The sequence below is a fragment of the Rhinolophus ferrumequinum genome, chromosome 23 (assembly GCF_004115265.2).
Source record: "Rhinolophus ferrumequinum isolate MPI-CBG mRhiFer1 chromosome 23, mRhiFer1_v1.p, whole genome shotgun sequence".
In the NCBI taxonomy this organism is placed as follows: domain Eukaryota; kingdom Metazoa; phylum Chordata; class Mammalia; order Chiroptera; family Rhinolophidae; genus Rhinolophus; species Rhinolophus ferrumequinum.
Genome location: NC_046306.1, coordinates 9,370,917 through 9,389,924, shown reverse-complemented (window position 1 = coordinate 9,389,924; position 19,008 = coordinate 9,370,917). Strand labels below are relative to the sequence as shown.

The following is a 19,008-nucleotide window of genomic DNA, read 5'->3' as shown; positions in this document are numbered from 1 at the left end:
GCCCAGGGCCTCTGGCAGATCTTGAGTGGCAGGCTTGGGTTTGGAGGGGCCTGGAGGTCTGTGATCCCTGCACAGTATTTAGGGCCTGTGACTACTGGAGAAGTGAGTACAGGTTTTGGTCCTGCTGTGCCTAAGTTGGGGCAGATTCTTTTGGTAAGTGTAGTGGTGGGGTGGGCTGTTTAAAAAATATTTTTTGTGTATATATATTTTAAGAGAGGAGCCTGGGTGTGTGGGCGAGCTTGTGTTTGTGTATCCCTGGCCTGTTTGGGTGTCTCTGGCCGGCTGGCAGGAGGGGAGAAGCCGTCCAGATGGAGGGAGGTGGGGGGAAGTGTTCTTGCACTTCCACTCCCTTTCCTGGCGATAGGAGATTTACCACTTGCCCTCTTTGCCCAGATGTGGGCACGGAGGCCCAGCCTTATCTGCTTATTCAAGGTGGCTGAACCTAGGTTTGAACTTGGGGCCCCTGTTCCTGATTCCCTTGGACAGAAATGGCCCCTGGCAAGGCTTCTGCGTCCCTGCCCCCTAACCTCCCGCCCCTCCGCCTTGCACCCACACCCCCATTCCAGCCCTGGACGGCATTCCTGAGAGTTGAGGATGTAGACAGAGGGGTTAGTGGATACACGCACAGCGTCCCGCGGTGCCTGGCACGCAGGAGGTGTTATATAAGCCTTTGCTCTTGTTATTTTTCACTGGGAGGCTCCTGGCATTTGGCACCCCAGTCTGTAAGTGCAGTAAGAGTGTGTCGGGTGCTTGCCAGGGGCCAGGCAGCCGGTAAGCCCTGGACCTGCCCCATCTCATTTCAACGTCACAACCACCTTTGGAGAGGTGGGTGCTATTATAAGGCCTGTTTTTAGAGCAGTTTTTTGGCTGTCATACCCCTGGACAAGAAACTGGTTTGGGGTCCCCTTGCCCTAAGAGTGGGGGGCCTCATCGATTAGTTTGCCAAGGGCCTTGAGGCAGTCTGGGATCTTGGGAGCAGCTGTTGATCTTGTGGTTTGAGAGTGGGAAATGCTTTTTCCCTTCCTTTCCCTTTGGGAGCCTGGTTGTACTTTCCCGGTGGGAGCCTGGGGTATGGGGGACAGAGACACTCAGCCCCCACCATGGTGGAGCTGCGGATCAAGGCAAATCCATGTCCCTAATGCTGGCATCTCCTGTGGTGGCACAAGGGCTGTGCGGAGCGCTGGGCAGAGAGAACCTCCCTCTGGCTCTGGGCCTCCCGGGTGGCCCTGTACACATCTCCTTGCTGCTCTGGGCGGCCGGGTGACCGCCTGGGACCCAGGAGCCTCCAGTCAGTCGAGTACCAGCGACAACACTTCTGCTCAACTGCCTCTAGGATTTACCTGCTGAATGGCCAAGGGTATGGACCTGGGGAAGGAGGGAGCTCAGTCTTTGGGGTGGGGGAGGGTCACAATTGAGGAATGAATCTCTCCAATCCCTGCTCTTCCCTTTGTCACCGAGAGTTGGCTGGTGGTTGCTGCTCACCCATTTTTCAGAGGATACAAAGGAGGTGAGAGAAGTGTGGCCTGGCCACACAGTGATGCCCAGCTGCCCCTTGCTGAGAGCTCTCTCAACCAGCATGGAGCACAGCTCCTTACACACATGTCCTGCTTTTCATTTACATAAGCCCTCCATGGAAGGTATTACATCCATTTTATAAAAGTAAACTGAGGCCCACAGAAGTAGGGTTAGTGCTCAAGGTAGAACAGGTGGAGCCGGTTGTAAGATTCCAGGTCTCGGGAAAGCTTGGGGCGGAGAGCCTGGCTTGTAATCTCAGCCCCTGCCTCAAATCCTGAGCCCGTCCGGCTCCAAGTTCAGGTACCTCAAACGTCATAGATAAGTGACCTGCACATGGTCTCATAGTTTGGACTCAACAGAAAGGGGATTTGAACCTGAGTCCCTCTGACTGCCCCTGAAGAGTGCTGGGAAACATAGTTAACAGGTCGAAGGCTCTGATGGCCTGGGTGGCCTGTATGGGAGCATTGTGGACACAGCTGTGTCCAAAGGACGTGGGGAAATACCTTAGATTGGGGGACACCCACCCTATGGATCACTAAGCTAGGAGGGCTAAAGGCTTGCAGGGTGACGGGACCAGTCCATTTAAAGGCTGGGAAACGAGAGTAGGATGGGGTGAAGCGCTCGGGGAGCCCAGGAGGCCAGGGACATGCCTCGAGGAACGGGAACAACAGCGGATGCGAGTTCAGTGTGTGCAGTGTGCAAAGCGCCACTCCATGGCCTCGGTGCAGAGGGACTGGCTGCATCCTTCCATTTGCCTGAGAGGGCTTCTCATGTCAACCACAGACCCACTGAAGTGGAGTTGACCACTGAGGCCGGTGGGAATCCCAACTAGTGTTTGTGCAGGACAGGAGAGTTGACAAAACACATTCATACCTCATAATCTTATGTAATATCCCATGGCCTGGTGATCTTACCAAGGAGAAAAGTGAGTGTCAGAAAGGAAAGTTCTGGAGACACTGCTGGGTGCCGAGCCCTGTGCTCAGGGCATGCTGGCCAGTTTAAGACGCCTTGGCTTTGTTATTGGCATTTTCCTGCGAGGCGAACAGGCTGAGAGGGGGAAGTGACCTGTCCAAGGTCGTACAGCTAAGAATGGTGGAAGTAGGAAAGGGAAGGGGGACTTCAGATGGAGTTTAGACTCCCATGTAAACACTTAAAGAATGTTTCCTCCTCCCCTGAAGTCCTGTCCAGACCTCCTGGGGACTGTTTAGTCCTCATCTCTGAGACATTTATTTGTCCAGTTCCTTTTAAAATTTATTCAACAAGCATTTATTTAGCACCTGCTGTGTACAGGACCTATGCTGGGCGCTGGGGACATATGGTGACACAGGTGGAGGTGACAACTTATAGGGAGAGACAGACAGTATCCAGTAACTGGAACAAGATAATGGCAGGTGGGGGGGACAAGGGCTCTGAAGGAAGGAAAGGGGGGTAGGGAGGGGAGGGGAGGTCCAGGAAGGCCTCTCCTAGGAGCTGGGCGTTTGAGCAGATGCCTGAGCGAGGTGAGGTGTGGGGGGACGAGCTTGCTTTATGGAGCGCTCACTCCTCACCAGCCTGTGCATACTTTCTGTGCATTAGCCTCACAATAACCTAGTGACGTGGGGATTGTTTATCATTCTCCTTCCCTGGGTGGGGAAGCTGAGGCACAGAGAGGCAAAGTCACTGGACAAGCAGCTGGTGAGCTGGTGAGGTGAGATTTGAATTCAGGCATGACATTTGAACCCAAGACGCCTTGCCTCCTGCCTCCCCCCAGACCCCCGTGGTCCCCTTATTTGCTCGGTTTTTCTGCCCTCCCACTTTAGTCCTGTCTTGCCCTGGCTGACCTCCTGGATGACTGACTGGTGGTGGAGTCCCAGCTGCCCCAGCTGGCTGGCTGCCCCTTGCTGGGGGTTTTCAGCCTTGCATTGGCTGTGGCCATGTGCAGGGGAGTGAGGGAGGCCAGGGGGAGCTGGGGAGTTGGGGCTCCAGCCTGTTGCAGTTTGAGCCCCTCCTGGGTGTCCCCTGAAGTGTCCTCCTGGGTGTCCTCTGAGGCCAAGAAGTAGGAGTCCTCTTTCAAAGAGCGGGGACCTGAGGCTTTGAGAAGGGATGTCTCTTGCCCACAAAGCAGAAAAGGTGGAAATCCAATCAAGGTCCGTTTGAACCCCAGGCTGAGCCACTTTCCTGTCTGCCAGTCACTGCCCTGTGGGGAACCGGGTGGGCAAACCACAATTTGAATACCCTTTGAGGGGTAAGATGGAGAGGGGAGCTTCGAGCTTTGTTCCTTCCTTGCTGGTTGACCTCAGGCAAGATGCTTGGCCAATCTGGGCCTGGACTTCCTAACCTGTGAACAAAGAGCAGCCAGGTTCCATTCACATATTCAGCCAGGATCAAGGGAGACAGTCCCTGTGCCCCTGGAACTGACATTCTGGTGGAAAGATGACAACAAACAATTAGTAAATGAGCAAGCTAATTTCAGGTGGTGACAAAGGCCTTGGGGGAAGTGGTAGAGGGTGACTGGGAAAGGTATTGAGAGAGCATTTCAGGCAGCAGGAGCAGCAGGTGCAAAGGTCCTGAGACAGGACAGAGCTCATGTTAGGGAAAGAGCACAGGGCCAGTGTGGATAGAGTAGAGGCAGCCCAGGGTAGAGAGGGGAGAGGAGGACAGAGGGGTGGCAGTGTCGTGTCCTTCATGCGGGGGCAGTGGAGGCCAGGGTGAGGCTTTGAGGATGAATGACTAGGTGTCCCTGCCAAGGCCTGGCGTCTGGAAAGCCCTTGACAAGTTTGTTGATGGGACAAAACAGGCCGCTTGGCCTCTGGAGGAGGCAAAGTGCAGTGGGTGAAGGGCGCAGGGAGGTCCGCTGCCTGGGCCCATGAGGCCCTTGTGGGTGAGGAGCCTCTGACCCAGGGCCTGGAGCCACGGGGAGCTGTTCACAGGCAGGAATGAGGGGAAGGGCATGGCAGGAGGCGGGTACCAGAGGAGCAAAGGCTGGGAGCCAAGAGAGGGAGAGTTCTTTGGGAAGCCTCCACTGCAGGGGAGAGGGCGCCGAGGAGGGGGAGAGGCGAGGCTGGAGTGGGAGGCAGGGCCAGGCTTCCCTGAGGCCTCTGGGGCGTGGGGGGCATGGTGGGGAGCTGGGGGCTCGGTAGGAGGCTGTTTTCTTCTTATTTGCTTTCCCAAGTAATGCGTGATTATGGTGGGAGGGTTGGAGAAGGCAGCGTATCAATAAAAGGACGACGGCAAAAGCACCCACAATTCTACTACCCAGAAATAAACCCTGTTAACACTTGCTGTGTGGCCTTGGGCAAGGCACTTCACCTCTCTGTGCCTCAGTTCCTCATTTATAAAATGGAATAACAGTACCGGCCTCCTAAGGTTGCTGTGAAGATGAAATGAGTTGATCCACGTAACGTGTTTGGAGCGGGGCCAGCACAATGTTCGTCATCGCCATCGTCATCGATAACATCGGTACCATTTTGGTGGGTCAGGAGCCCAGATGCTAGAATTTGGCTGCCGGCATTCTAGTTCTGAAGCCACCATTGCCTGGCTGTGATTTGGGGCAAGTGACTGCATCTTGCTGTGCCTCAGTTTCCCCATCTGTAACAAGAAGAGAATAAAATTGCTCACAGAGTTTTGTAAAGATTTGACAGGTTAATGCACACAGGGTGATTGTAGAGAGAGTGCTCTGTTACTGCCTTCCAGAATTTTCATTCCATGTGTGTTTTTTCTTCATTATAGCAAATGTTGTCTATTTGGTATTTACACTTACCTTCTTCTTCCTTAGCAATGAAAGCCTCTCTATTATTGGGGCAAGTACCCTAGTAAGGCTCCATCTCCCAGCTTCTCTTGCAGCTAGGGATAACGAATGAGATATAAATAGAAGTTGTAGGTGAGGTTTCCAGGAAAACGCTTTAAACGGGGCTGACTCAGTTATGAGAGACATTCCCTTTTGCCTCCCTCTTCTGCAACCCTTCCCCCCACCCCCATTACTTTTTTCTACTTCCTGCCTGGAACTTGGATGTGATGGCCGGAGCTTCGGGGACCATCTTGAACCATGAGGCAAACATTGAAGCATGGAAGCCACATGGTGAGGGTGGTGAAAACAGAAGATAAAAGGTTCTTGGATTCTTGGTGGTGGTGGAACAGCCACACAGGTCCTTGCCTGCCTTGCTCTGGACTTGTTTACATGATAGAAAAATAAATCTTTGTTCATTGAGGTCTCTGTCATTTTATCTTCTTGTTACTGGCAGCTGAATCTATTTCTGATACATTTGCCAAAACGGAATCAACCTGTATGAGCCGTTTTGTGACCTGCATTTCTTAGTGGTGCCCCAGTGCTTCTTTGTCGGAGAATGTTCTACTGACACTATTGCACATAAATGCAGAACGAAGGGCTTGCTGTTCGCTTAGGAAGAATAATTTGCATCAGATGTGGTGGAAAGATTTCTTTTAATTCATTTTAATTGCAGAAGTGATGCATGAAGACATTCTGCCATGAAAATGTTCTGCCTGTCCTCAGATATCTCCCCTGACACTCTGAAATCTCAGTGTGCATTGGGGCAGGCGTGAGTCAGGCCTTGCAGTGGATAGACTGTCTTTTGCTAATTCCAGGGAGCTCAAACTCGGCTCCCCACCCTCCATATGTGATGCACCAAGGAGGTCCTCAGGTTGGAGACAGAGAAGGTCAGTCCCTGCTGCAGCTCACAGAGCATGACGGCAGTTGCGCTGGGACCAGATACCCCACCACCCCAAATAACCCCTCTGCCCCATGCTGCCACCACCACCACCTGCTCCACTGAGCCTTTTGCCAGGCAGCCTGGGGCCAGCCCAGCTGGGATCTCTGCGAGGTGAGTCTGGAAGCCAGGGAGCTGGGCAGGCGCGCTTTTATTTTTATAGCTGTCACCAGATCCCTGCATCACAGGCTCCAGCCCTGGAGCCCTGAAGGGGACGGAGGTGGCTAGGGAGAAGGAAGGCTCCTCAGAGAAACGGGTGGGTGGGGGTTAGCAGGCTGCAGAGGAGAGAGAACTGGGGCACGGTCAGCTTCCTGGGCGGCCAGACGCGAGCCAGGCCTCTGTCCTCTCCAGCCAAATGGAGCTGGTCGTCCAGGTTGCCTCGCTGACTCTCGTGGGTGTTGGTGGGGACATGAGGATGGATAATGGGGATCCTTTCATTTCTGTGGTCTTGAAACTCAGGTACAGAGCGTGTAGGGAATCCTGCTCCCCAATTCTTAGGATGCAGTTGCCTTTTCTGTTTCCCCCCTTCAGCTGGCTCCCCACATCCATCCAACTCAGTTCTCACCCCCCACTCCACTGTGGTTGATATTTGTCCTTATATGTGATTGGCGCCTTACTTTATGTCCTTTCTTCTTAGTGAAATATACACACACAGGAAAGTGTACACAACCCAGGGGCATAGCTCAGAGAATTTTCCCTGCAGGGACCCACGCGTGTAGCCAGCATCCATCAAGAAACAGACCATCCCAGCACCTCAGGAGCCCCACATGCCCCTTCTAGACACCCCCACCCCAAGGGTCATCATTATCCTGATTTCTAACAGCAAACATTAATTGTATCATTTCTGCACTTTATCTAAAAGGAATCACACAATACGCAATCTTTTGTGTCTGACTTCTTTTATTCAACATTGTAACTGTAACATTCATCCAAGTTGTTGAGTGTACATATCAGGGTTTGTTCCTTTTTGTTCCTGAATAGATAGATTTCCATTGCTTGGATATACACCATGTATTTCCCCCCTTTATTGCTAAGGGACATTTCGGTTGTTTCCAGTCTTTAACTCTTTAGAATTGGGCTGTGATGAACATTCTAGAATACATGTCTTTTGGTGAACATATGTGCATATTTCAGTTGGGCATATACCCAGCAGCGCCTTTGCTGACTCATAGGAAATGCTATGAGTATGTTTTAATTCCCGTTCATGGTCTCCAAACCCAGATCTTATTTTATTTCTTACTTTTTTTTCTGTTTTAAAAGAACTCTCTGTCTTAGTCAGTTTGGTCTGCTCTACCAGAATACCATAGGCTGGGCGGCTTATATAAACAACAGAAATTTCTCTCTCACCCTTCTGGATTCTGAGAAGCTCAAGATCAACTTGCCGGCAGATTTGGTGTCTTGTGAGGACCTGCTTTCTGATTGGTAGACACTGTGTCCTCATATGTCAGAAGGGGTGGGGGAGCTCTCTGGGGTCTCTTCTTACAAGGGCACTAATGCCATTCATGAGAGTCCACCCTCACGACCTAATTACCTCCCAAAGGCCCCACCTCCAAACACCATCACCTTGGGTTATTTCAATACATGGATTTTGGTCAATACAAACATTCTGACTGTAGCACTTTTTATTTTGAAGTAGATTTCAAATTTGTAGAAGAGTTACAGAAACAGTACAGAGAACGTGTTGTTGTTTTTTTTCCTGAATGGAGAATAAATTGCTGACCTGTTGCTTTATCACTCTCTAATACTTTGATGTATAGTCCCTACAAACAAGGACATTTTCTATGTAACCATAACATAGCCATCAAGTTAACACAGTACATTACTACCATCTACTCAGACCCATTCGAGTTTCACAGTTGTCCTCATAATGTTCAGTAAGAGGATCCAGTGCAGAATCACATGTTACATTTAGTTGCCACGTCTCTTTACTCCCCTGTAACCTAGAACAGCTCCTTAGTCTCTCCTTGATGGTCATGACCTTGACATTTGAGGATGACAGGTCAGCTGTTTTGTAACCTGTCCCTCATTTTGGATTTGTCTGTTGTTTTCTCGTGGTTAGATTCAGGCTGTTCATCATTGGAAGATAAATCACAGAAGTGATGCTGTGTTCTTCTCTTTGTCCCACTGTTGATGATGTTCATTTTTGCTCCTAGTTTTACTGAGATATAATTGACATGTAACGTCACATAAGTTGAACGTGTACAACATAATGATTTGATATATGCATACGAGCATATGTCATTAAATGATTACTACAATAAGTTTAGTCAACATCCCTGACCTCAGATAGTTACAATCTTTTTCCTTGTGATGAGAATTATGGTGTTACTTTGATCCCTTGATTGAAGAGCTATCTGCCAGGCTTTACATCTGAAAGTTACTTTTTCCCCTTTTATGATAAGTATTTGAGGGGAGGTACTTTGAAACTGTATAAATATCCTGTTCCTCATCAAACTTTCAACGGTTCATTTATTTTTATCAGTATAGACTCAATGGTTTTTTTAAATTGTATTCAATAGGTTTTAGTACATTATTGTTATTATTAATTACTTGTATGTTCAAATTTTCCCATATATGGCCACTGGGAGCCCCTATCTAGCTGGCTTCTGTGCCCTTTTGACATGTCACCATCATTCTGGCATGAGGCGCTTCAGGCACATCTAGTGCTTTCCCTGCTTCAGCCCTGGAATTAGCCATTTCTCTAAGGAGCGCTGACCCCTTTTAGTGGAGAATGGTGGTTAGAAACCAAGGTCTCAGCACAAAGTGTGCTCATTGCTGCTGGGCCGTCACTACTCCCGGACCGTCCCAGTGGACAGAGCTAAGAACTATATGTCTGTACATAGATACGCATTTATATCTGCATTATTTCTGTATTGAATGACTGTCATCTATCTACTATCTATGTTATCTGTCAATCATCTATCTTTATCTATTATCTATATCTATCTATCTCTCGATTATCTATCATCTATCTAATCTATCATCTATCTAATCTATGTATCTATTTATCTATCATCTGTTATCTATCATCTATCTATATCTATCTATCTATCTATCTATCTATCTATCTATCTATCTATCTATCTATCTGAAAACTATGAGTTTACACTGATACCTCCAATTCCAGTCCAGCACTATAGAGTTTGTTCTAATTATGTCTCTTTCTATATTTGGAGATATTCTAGTTATATCTCTTTCTATATTTTCTGACAGTGAGAAAATCGGCTTCTGGTATTCTTAACATACTTACTTATCTGACCAATCTCTTAGACATAACCAATGTCCAGTCTCTGCATACCCCTGCTCCCTCCTTCCCCGATTGGATGCCCTCTACACCCTACTTTGGGCCCCAGCATTCTTGTGGATGATTTCAGTTCAACTCCCCTGTGGCCTATGTGCATTTTTCTTCCTAATTTTTAAATTTAATTTGCATATATACCATATACTCAGTGTTCAAAATTCAAAGGGAATGAAAGGCTTTATAGTGAAAAGTTGGTCTGCTTCCCGCTTCTGCCCTCGCACACACAGTTCCCTTCCCCAGAGACCACCACAGTTCCCGGCAGTTTTTCTTATTTCAGATGATCTGTGTGAGCATGCGTACGCACACACACACACACACACACACACACACATGATATTTAAACACATCACACATCGTAGCTCTTTCCACGCTGGTCTGTACTTTGCTTTTTTCATTCAATAATATATTTTGCAGCTGGCTCATATCAATAGTGTAGAGCTGCCTCATTCTTTTTAACGACCACACAATATTCCATTGCATGGATGTACCATCATGATTTAACCAGCCCTCTTCTGATGGACAGTTAGATTGTTTCCAACCTTTTTGTAGCTCACACAGAGCCATACTGGACAGCTATATGAAATAGGTCACAGGTGGACAAGGGCAGCAGACCTGCCTGGAAAACTGTGTTTTAGAGATGTGTCCCCAGTGCTCTGTGTCCCTCCAACTCCCTGCCTTTTCCTCCGATGCAGCGTTCCTCTCTGTGGATCTGCCACGTTTCCATGAACTGTTCCCCATGTGATGGACACTCATGTTGTCCCCGAGTCCCCAGAACTACAAACACAGTTATGATGAACGTCAGTGAATGCGCCTGTCACAGGCTGGGATGTCTGGATACCGAGATGGACTTTGGGGAGAGTGCGACTGACGGATGGACTGAGGGTGACTGTCCATGGCCCCCCTGCCAATGCCAGGCAGTTTGTCCTCGTCGCTTTTTGCTCCTTTACTATGTCCCTGTCAGGCTCATGAGTCAGATGGATGTGAGGTCACATCCCACTTTTTTCATTTAGATGTTTGACCTGGAATAAGTGACCTCCCTCTTCTGAGCCTCAGTTTCCTCATCTGTGTAGTGGGTCTCATCACATCCTTGAGTGTTGTATAATGTGGGGCGTGGTGGAAAGTGAGCCCTTTATAAACAAAAGGGTCCTGTTATACTAGAGTCTCCAGGCCTTTGTGGCTTAAGTCTCTAGCTTGGGCTTAGGTTTGAGGACAGAGTCCCCCTAAGGCAGTAAGAGGAAGAGGAGCTGACCTGGAGAGGACCAGGGAAGTCAGAGGACGTGGGTTGCGGTCGTTATGCCACAAGGAGAGTTGTAACCAGACTTCTGATTCAGTAATTTGAAGGAAAAATGCTAATCTAGATGGGGACTGGTATTCATTCGTGTTCCTCTTCATAGCTTGTGACTTTGGGCAAGTGACTTAACCTTTCTATGCCTCAGTTTCCTCATTGACAAAATGGGAATGACAATAATAGTATCCATCTTATAGGGTGTGGTGAGATTAAATGAGATGATATATACATAGTGCTTAGAACAGTGCCTGACACATAGTAAACGCTCAGTAAATATCAATTACTATCACAATTCATTTTCTCAACATATTATTTACTGAGAATCTGCTACATGCCAAGGTTAGCTGTCTGTCTCTGCCTGGAACTAGAACCACCTGGAATCTCAGATACTATAAAATCAGCGCCCAGAAAAGATGACAGGATCTCAGGAGCCCCCACCTACTAATCTGGCTGCCAGGGGTGGTTTAAGATCTCCCGGCCCCTCCATTTCTGGGCCAGGGCTCTTGACACCCCTGTGAATCCCTACCCCCCAGCTCTTCAGAGGTTGTGACACCCTCAAATCTTCTCCAACAGTGCTGATTTGAACCATTGTGGACTCAGAAAAAAACAGTCTCAGGCAGCAAAACCCTATCTGTGCAATGGGGGCTCCTGCACTAGATGCTGCCGAAGGATCTGAACTGCCTTTTCTTTGGGGCCAGTTGGGCCCTGGGAGAAAGTGGGCAGCATAAGTTGGACAGATTCTTACCTGTTTCTTGCTGTCATTACTCTGTGTGGACCAGGGCTTCTCACCTCAGCACTGCTGGCATTTGGGACAGGATCATTCTTTGTTGTGGGACGCTGTCTTGTTCATCGCAGCAGCCCTGGCCTGCACCCACTAGATGCCAACAGCACCTCCACCCCCAACTATGACAACCAAAAATATCTCCTGAGATCCTGGGGGGCAGAATCACCCTCAGTTGAAAACCCTTGTGTGGAGGGTGCAGCAGCCTGGCTGAGCCCCACAGGCTGCATGGCTCTCTGTGTGACGCTGGGGAAGCTGTCTGCATTTTCAGGGCCTCAGGTCCCCACCACTCAGGGGATCAGGCTGAGCCAGCGGCAAGGGCTCTCCAGCCTGGTCTGACTAGAAGTCTGGCTGCTGTGTGTTTCTATCTCTCTTCGCATCCTGGGCCCAGGAGACAGGTCTGGGTGGGGACGGCCTGTGCTTATTCTTCCATCTCATGCCTGGCCCTCCCTCCAAATGCAGGAGAGATAATAAACGACACAAGCAGGCTTTGGGCTGTGTCTCATTTAATCCTTGTAACAGCTCTGTGAGGTGGGAGCTTTTATTATCCCCATTTTCCAGCAATGGGACAAATCATAATTGTGTGCCACCTGACAGGACACACAAGAAGAACACAGCATCACACTTCTGTTATATCCCTGCAAAGATGCATGACCTGAATCTAACCGTGAGGAAATATCAGACAAATCCCAAGGGAGGGACATACGTCAAAATAGCTGGCCTGTCCTCAAAAGTGTCAAGGACAAGAAAGTTAAGGACAGACTGAGGAGCTGTTGAAAGAGCCTGAATACAACTGAAGGAAGCTAGGTGTGATCCTACCAGGAAAACTGAGTAGGACCTTTCTGGGGACAATTATGGAATATTGAATATGATGTATGGATTCGATTGTAGTGCTTATCGGTGACACATGTTCTGAATTTGATAACAGTAGTGTGTGTGTGTGTGAGAGAGAGAGAGAGAGAGAGAGAGAGAGAGAGAGAGAGAATGAGACAGGAGATCCAGGTTGCAGCGTTCAGGGATTGGAGGACATCATGTCTACAACTGACTCTCAGATAACTCAGGACAAGAGAGAATATAAATAGAAGGGAAATGATGAAGAAAGTGGGACAAAATATAACAGTCTGAAGGATATCTTATAAGTCTTGTAATTTTTCTGTAAATTCAAAAGTTATACCAAAACAAATTAAAAAACAAATTGAAACACTTGACCTTCAATATACCCAAGAGAAATGAAAATATATGCCCACAGAAAGACCTGTAAGCATATTCGCAGCCGTTTTATTTATAATAGCCCTAAACTGGGAACAACTCAAATATCTTTCTGTAAGTGAGAAGATCAGTGCGTTATAATACATCTGTGAACGGAGTACTATTCAGCAATAACGTGCAGGAAGCTATTGATTCGCACACGCGATGGACGCACCTTCAAAGTCATGTGCCAAGGGAGAGCAGCCAGACACACAAGACCACACCCTGTGGAGCCCTCTGATACGGCCTGGCCTTCAGGGACAGGCCAGACGTGTCTGGAAGTCAGCACAGCGCTTCCTTTTGTGGGTAGAGTTACTGCCTAGAAAGGGGCACGGGAGAGCCTTCAGTGCTGCTGCAGAAGCTCTCTCTCTTGACCTGGGCGCTGATCACCTGGATTTACCCACGTATGAACATTCTTTGAGAGAAAAATTCACTAAGTAAGGTTGTTTTCTGCACTTTACGTAAGTGAAACGCAAAATCAAAGTAAAAAAATTAACTGACGGTGCCTATCAAACATAGGAGGTGGGCAGGGAGTGGGGAGTGGGGTTGGAGAGAAGAAATAAATGCAGCCAGAGCGGAGCCCTGCGTGACTGTGATGGCGACATGTGGACTGAAGAGTCGGGTACCTCAGCCCTTCGCACCCGAGGTTCAGAGGAGAAACCGAAAAAGACACACGAGCTTCGAGAGGGGGTACCTTGCCTGAGGTCACATGGCTGGTGGGTGGCAGAGGCGGGATTTGGACGGGGTCTGGGTGACCTCGGAGTGCGCTTCTTACCCAGTATGCTGGCTTCCACTCATAGGCTGGCCAGCCCTATTGGGCTCCCAGAGGCTCCCCAGGGCTTGGCGGGGATGGCGAAACCACTGCCTGGCAGAGACCATTCCAGCTCAGAGCTGGCGCTCCAAGTGGGAGGGGAGGCAGTGGGACAGAGGGCAGCCCAGCCGGCAGCTCCCACACACGGAGCGCGCTCCCTGGCCTGGGGGGCCCTGCCAACCTTGCTTGCCTCCTGTTGACCTTTGCCTTCCTTCCTGGGCCAGCGTGTGGGCCTGGGGCCCTGCAGGCTTGGGTGCGAATCCCAGCTCTGCCCCCATCTGGCTATGCGGTGTGGGGCAGGTGGCTCCCCTCTCCCTGCCTCAGTGTCCACTTCCAGAACGTGCCCCCGAGAGCATCCACCTAACAGCATCGATGGGCAGAGTCGAGGAGTTAAATGTGGGCGAAGCTCTACGTAATGCCCGCGCGCGCGCACTAAGGACGCAGTAACGTAGCTGCTATTGTCGTCGTTATTATTGCTGCTGGTGGGAAGGGGGAGCCCTGTTGCCCTGAGGCCTCACAAACACGGGCATGTTAAAGCAGCTGGCCTGGAAGGAAAAGTTCTAGAGAAAGGACCCCCAGGCTGCCTGAAGGTTACTCAGAAAACTCTCTTCATTTCCACTCTGGGGTCTGAGAAAGTTCTTGGTAAGCTAAATGTTATGATTTCGGTGTGCGAACTTCCAACCTTTGTCTATGCATTGCTTTCCTTGTGTGCCAGTGTGTCTTTTCCTTCCGTCCTTCCTTTTTTTGTTTTTTTTTCTGGTATACTTTTACAAATGTAAAGCTGTTACGGACGTATAACCTGGGTCCAGAAGAGCTGGTCCATTTTCACCAATCCCAGCCCCCCCAATGCCCACTCTGTGAGCGTGTCTTCTCGTGTTCTCACACTCCCTCCGCATTTCCCGGCCCGTCTCTCCTTGTTTCTGAGTCCCTGTGTACCAGTCCTGAATGTAATGGGTGTTCGTGATACTCTACAAGTTCACGTGCTTGGGGCCCAGGGAATAAATGGCTGGTACATGAACTAATGGAACCACAAGGAACAAACAAACAACGACAACAACAACAAAACCCAGTTCTGGGTAATTGAGGGCTCTGTGTGGTTTGGTCAGTGGAGATCCTTGTGAAACCTGTGAAAGCAAGGACCCCATGGTGTGGATAATAACTGAGCCCAGCGTTTTCCGGAGACGAATCGTGGTACTGCGGGTGTCACTGGGTCCTTGCGAGGAGCCAGTGGGATGGCAGCAGGGAGCGCTGGTCTATCAGCTACCCCTTGGGCCTCCTCTATGCTTCTGCGGTCCCACAGCTGGGAAGTGGCTGCATGAGGTCTTGGACGCTGGGCCTCGGATGCTGCTTTCCACCATGTTTTCATTTTGTGCTCTGCTGTATCTGAGACCCCAGGCCAGGCAGGCAGAAGAGACTCAAAGATGTGCTCTAGGAAGGACGTCACTGAGCACTTCTCACGTGCCGGACACTGTGCTAAGCTTGGGATACAGCAGAAAATAAGCCCCAAACTCTGTCTTCATGAAGTTTATGTTCTCATGGTGGGGGATACAGTCAGGCAGAAGAAGTTAAGTGCTGTGGAGAAAAATAAAGAAGAGGAAGAAGAGGAGTGCTGGTGTGTGTGTGTGTTGTTTCATTTAACTACAGAGGTCAGGGAAAGCCTCACTGAGAGAAAGCGATACCTAAAGCCCTGAAAGAGGTAAAGGAGAGAGCCATGGGAGATATCTGGGGCAAGAGGAACAGCACGTGCAAAGGCCCTGAGGTGGGGCCGTGCTTTCTCTGTGTAAGGAGCAGCAGGAGGCCAGCGTGTGGGGCCTGTGTGAGTGAGTGGGGTGTGGTGTGTGTGTGTCGTAGTGGTATGTGGGACTCAGCAGACGAGGGAGATGGTTTGCCTTCTTCCTCCCAGGGTTATGGGGGAGGTGTGGCATTCAGGCAGAGGAGAGAGCAAAATGAAAGAAATGGTGGAAAGTGCTGAGCCCAGGGTCTGCTACACACTAGGCATTCCATTAACAGCGTCATGTTACTGCAGAGGGTGTGTGGAGGCTTTGGATGGAGTAACCCCATCTCTAATGGGGTGGGCGATGGGTGGGCTGGGTGAAGCCTGAGAGGACCCATCCATCCCAGCCTCCCCCTACAGAGGGCTTGGTGCCCCCAGGAGCTGGGGTAGGGGAGGGAAGGACCCCTGCAGTGGGGTGGGGTCAGCAGGTGAGTGGGAGGAGGCAGCCTGGCCAGGGCTGGTGGGGAGCTGGGAGCTGGCGGGGGGCCAGGGAGACAGTGGTCCGACTGGGAGGGCAGGTTGGGGCTGGTTCTCTTGGGGAGAGAGGCAGGAGCCTGGACGGTGCCAGTGGAGCTTCCTACCTGTCCCTTCTCTCTGACTTTTCCCCATTCCTCCAGCTTGCTGTTCCTCCTTCCACTGTTGGCCCATGCTGCTCTCTCCTCAGTGAATGCCGTTCCCTTCCCTTTCTACCAGGTTCATGCCTCCTCCTTGCTTGATTCTTCGAGGACTGCGTCTGCACCCAAGGAGGCCTTCCCCGACTGTCCCTTGCTCCCCTCCATTCCTGTGGTCCTCACAGCCAGGACCCCTGTTTGGGGGTCTGTATGTGTGTGATTATCCATCTATGGTCAGTCTGTCCCATAGGTGCTAAACTCTGGGGTGGGAAGAGGTCTGTCATATTGATGCTATGTTCCCAGCGCTTGCAATGGCACCTGGCACATAGTAGGTGCTCTGAGTCCTGGATGGAGGATGGAGGATGGGTGGGTGGATGAGTGCTTGTATCATGGACAGAGAGATGGATGGAGGCTGGACACGGACGGCTAAGGGTGGGCTGGGTGATGGTGTGAGCAGTGAACAGGTGGAGGAGGGATGGGTGGGAGGGCGGATTATTGGGGGGGCGGTGCGTGGATAAGCAGTGGCTAGCTGATGGGAGACTGGACCAGGGTGGGGTGGAATGCAATAGAAAACTCCTGGCCTACGAGTTAGGAGACCTGGGTTCAAGTTCAGCCTTGCTACATATGAACACCAAGGCCTGTGGAGTCTTGGGTTTGCCATATCACCCCTCTTTGCCTCTGTTTACCCATCTATTGGTTTTTCAGCTTCATTATTGCTTTTATTTCGCTGCAGAGAACACTTTCCTCCCCCCACCTCCCAATTTTTCCGGAGTCTCTCCACATGAACAAAACAAAAGGAAGCTGCTGAGATGGGGGGCACGGTATCCCCCAGGAGCCCCATGAGCTGGGAACACAGCTCGAAAACCCAGCTGAACAGTCTACAACTTTGTTATCTCCCCTACCCCTCTCTGAGTTCCTCCTCTCTGGGGTGTTTGCTAAAAAATGCGGATTCAAGGGTTCTTCTACCTAAGTTTCCCCTTTAGGTGCTTTGGAGCCAGCCCAGAAATCTGCAGTTTTAACAAGCTCCATTCCAGGCTTCTGAGCTCATCTCTGGGGACTCACTGCCCCTTCCAGAGACCAGATCCTGCAGGTCAGCAGCCTGCCGTGTGTATGCAGCTGCCTGTGTGCTGAGGGCATGGGGTTGCTGTGACATTCTCTCTCTATAGATACATATTTTAAAAAGACCGCAGGCTGGGGTGTCCTGCAGTGGGGCTGGTTAAGTACCTTGGGTCTGGTCCACTCCCTAGAGGACCCAGCCGGTGTTGGAAAAAAGGAAGTAGGTTCTGATAAGACGATCACCAGGATATGGTTAAGTGAAAACGTAGGTGCAGGGCAGGGCCCATCGTTTCACCACGTGTTAAAACATTCCTGAAAGAAGAGAAATGTGGATATTCACAGGCAAGTCTGGAAGGACACACAGGAAACTGGGACCAGGGTGGCCTCTGGGGAAGGAAACTAGGGGATCAGGAGCGGAAGGGAGACCCTTGGTTATGCATGAATCCCTTCCTGAGTCTTGGGTTTGAATTCTGATCTAAATCTTTTCTGAGCCTCAGTTTCCTCATGTGTAAATGGGGCCATAGTTGCCATCTTGAGCCTGGGCTGGCGTAGAGGGCACAGGCAACTTGATCCTGCTTTGGCTTTTGTTTCCCAGGATGCTTCTGGTCAGGTCTCACCTTCCAGCAGCCCCACTTGGCCCAGGGAGGGTGGGTCCCCGGGCAGGGGGCGGCCCGGTCTGGGGTGGGGCTGAGCTGGAAAAACCGGCAGGGTTGGAGTAGTGTGTGCAGGTACCATCTTTACTACTTTACCTGGAGGCTGTTTAGGGACACTCACCCCCACCCTGGGCCCCTGTGGAATTGGGACCAGAAGAGCATCTGCCCCCACCCATGCTTCAGGCTGGAGACCAGGGGGAAAGGGGAGAATGACTGGGCATTGAGCCTGTGTTGAGGGGCAAGAAGACAGAGAGATGGTGGGGAGGGAGGGGGAAAGAAGAAGAGAGGAGAGGAGAGGAGAGGAGAGGAGAGGAGAGGAGAGGAGAGAAAGAGAAAGACATTTATACACAGACAGCTAGATTTAGGCTTAGAGAGGCAAAGAGTCCGAGTGAGGAGGAGGAGAGCTCTCTGGGTGCTGGTGGGGGCTGGGTTCGCTCTGGCAAGGTGCCTGGGGCTGGCCAAGGTGCAGAAATGCTGGGGGAGGGAGGGTGGAGGGTGCTGGAGGCATCTCCAGAAGGGCGTTTTCCACACCTCTGGGTTGCAGCTGCAGGTCTGAGTGGTCCTTGGAACCAACTCAGGGCCCCTTACTTCTGGTCCCTTCAGTTCTGCCTTGGGACCTTGTACCTGGAGGCTGCCTCCCCAGGGTCCTCCTCAGAGCAGAGCTGGGAGGGCCCGAGGTGAAACTGGGCTAATTAGTGCTCAGAACTGAGATAATCGTTGCCTGGAATGTTCCCTAGGAGGTCCAGCTGGGGGCAGGCAGCCAGGAGCCCATGGGGTACCTGGGATTGGCCCAGCGAGGCCTCTGCCTGCTGGCTACTAGAACCCTGAATATTGGAAGCGGGGAGACCCAGGAGGCCTGGATCCCTAGGTCCTAGAACCTACAGGCCATCCTGTATATCAGATCCACTGGACTCCAGTCTGATCTTGTCTACCCCAACCCCTGCTGAAAGCCTTCCATGGCTGGCCATGGCTCATAGCTAAAATCTGAGCCCCTTCCCTCTGTCTAGGGGTGCCTGCTGATCTGTTCTCGCTCCTGGCTTATCGTTCTGGCCCTCCCTTTCCATCTTCTTACCCTGAAACATTCCACACTTGGCCCACCTCAGGACCTTTGCATATGCTGTATCCCCTCCTAGCATGCTCTCCCTCCAGCTCCTCCCAGAGCTCCCCCTCACTCGGCCTTCGGGCCTCAGCTCAGTCACCTCACTTATGTAGTGCCCTGTACTTCTCCTTCCCAGCACTTGGCCCTCTCCACTCTCTTCGTGGGATT

At 50.7% G+C, this 19,008-nt stretch overlaps 1 protein-coding gene across 1 annotated transcript in view; it reads left to right on the top strand.

Moving 5' to 3' along the window:
• The window catches only part of LOC117015781 (uncharacterized), a 153,680-nt gene that overhangs the window by 25,992 nt on the left and 108,680 nt on the right, over positions 1–19,008 (top strand). The gene's annotated exons all lie outside the window — the stretch shown is intronic.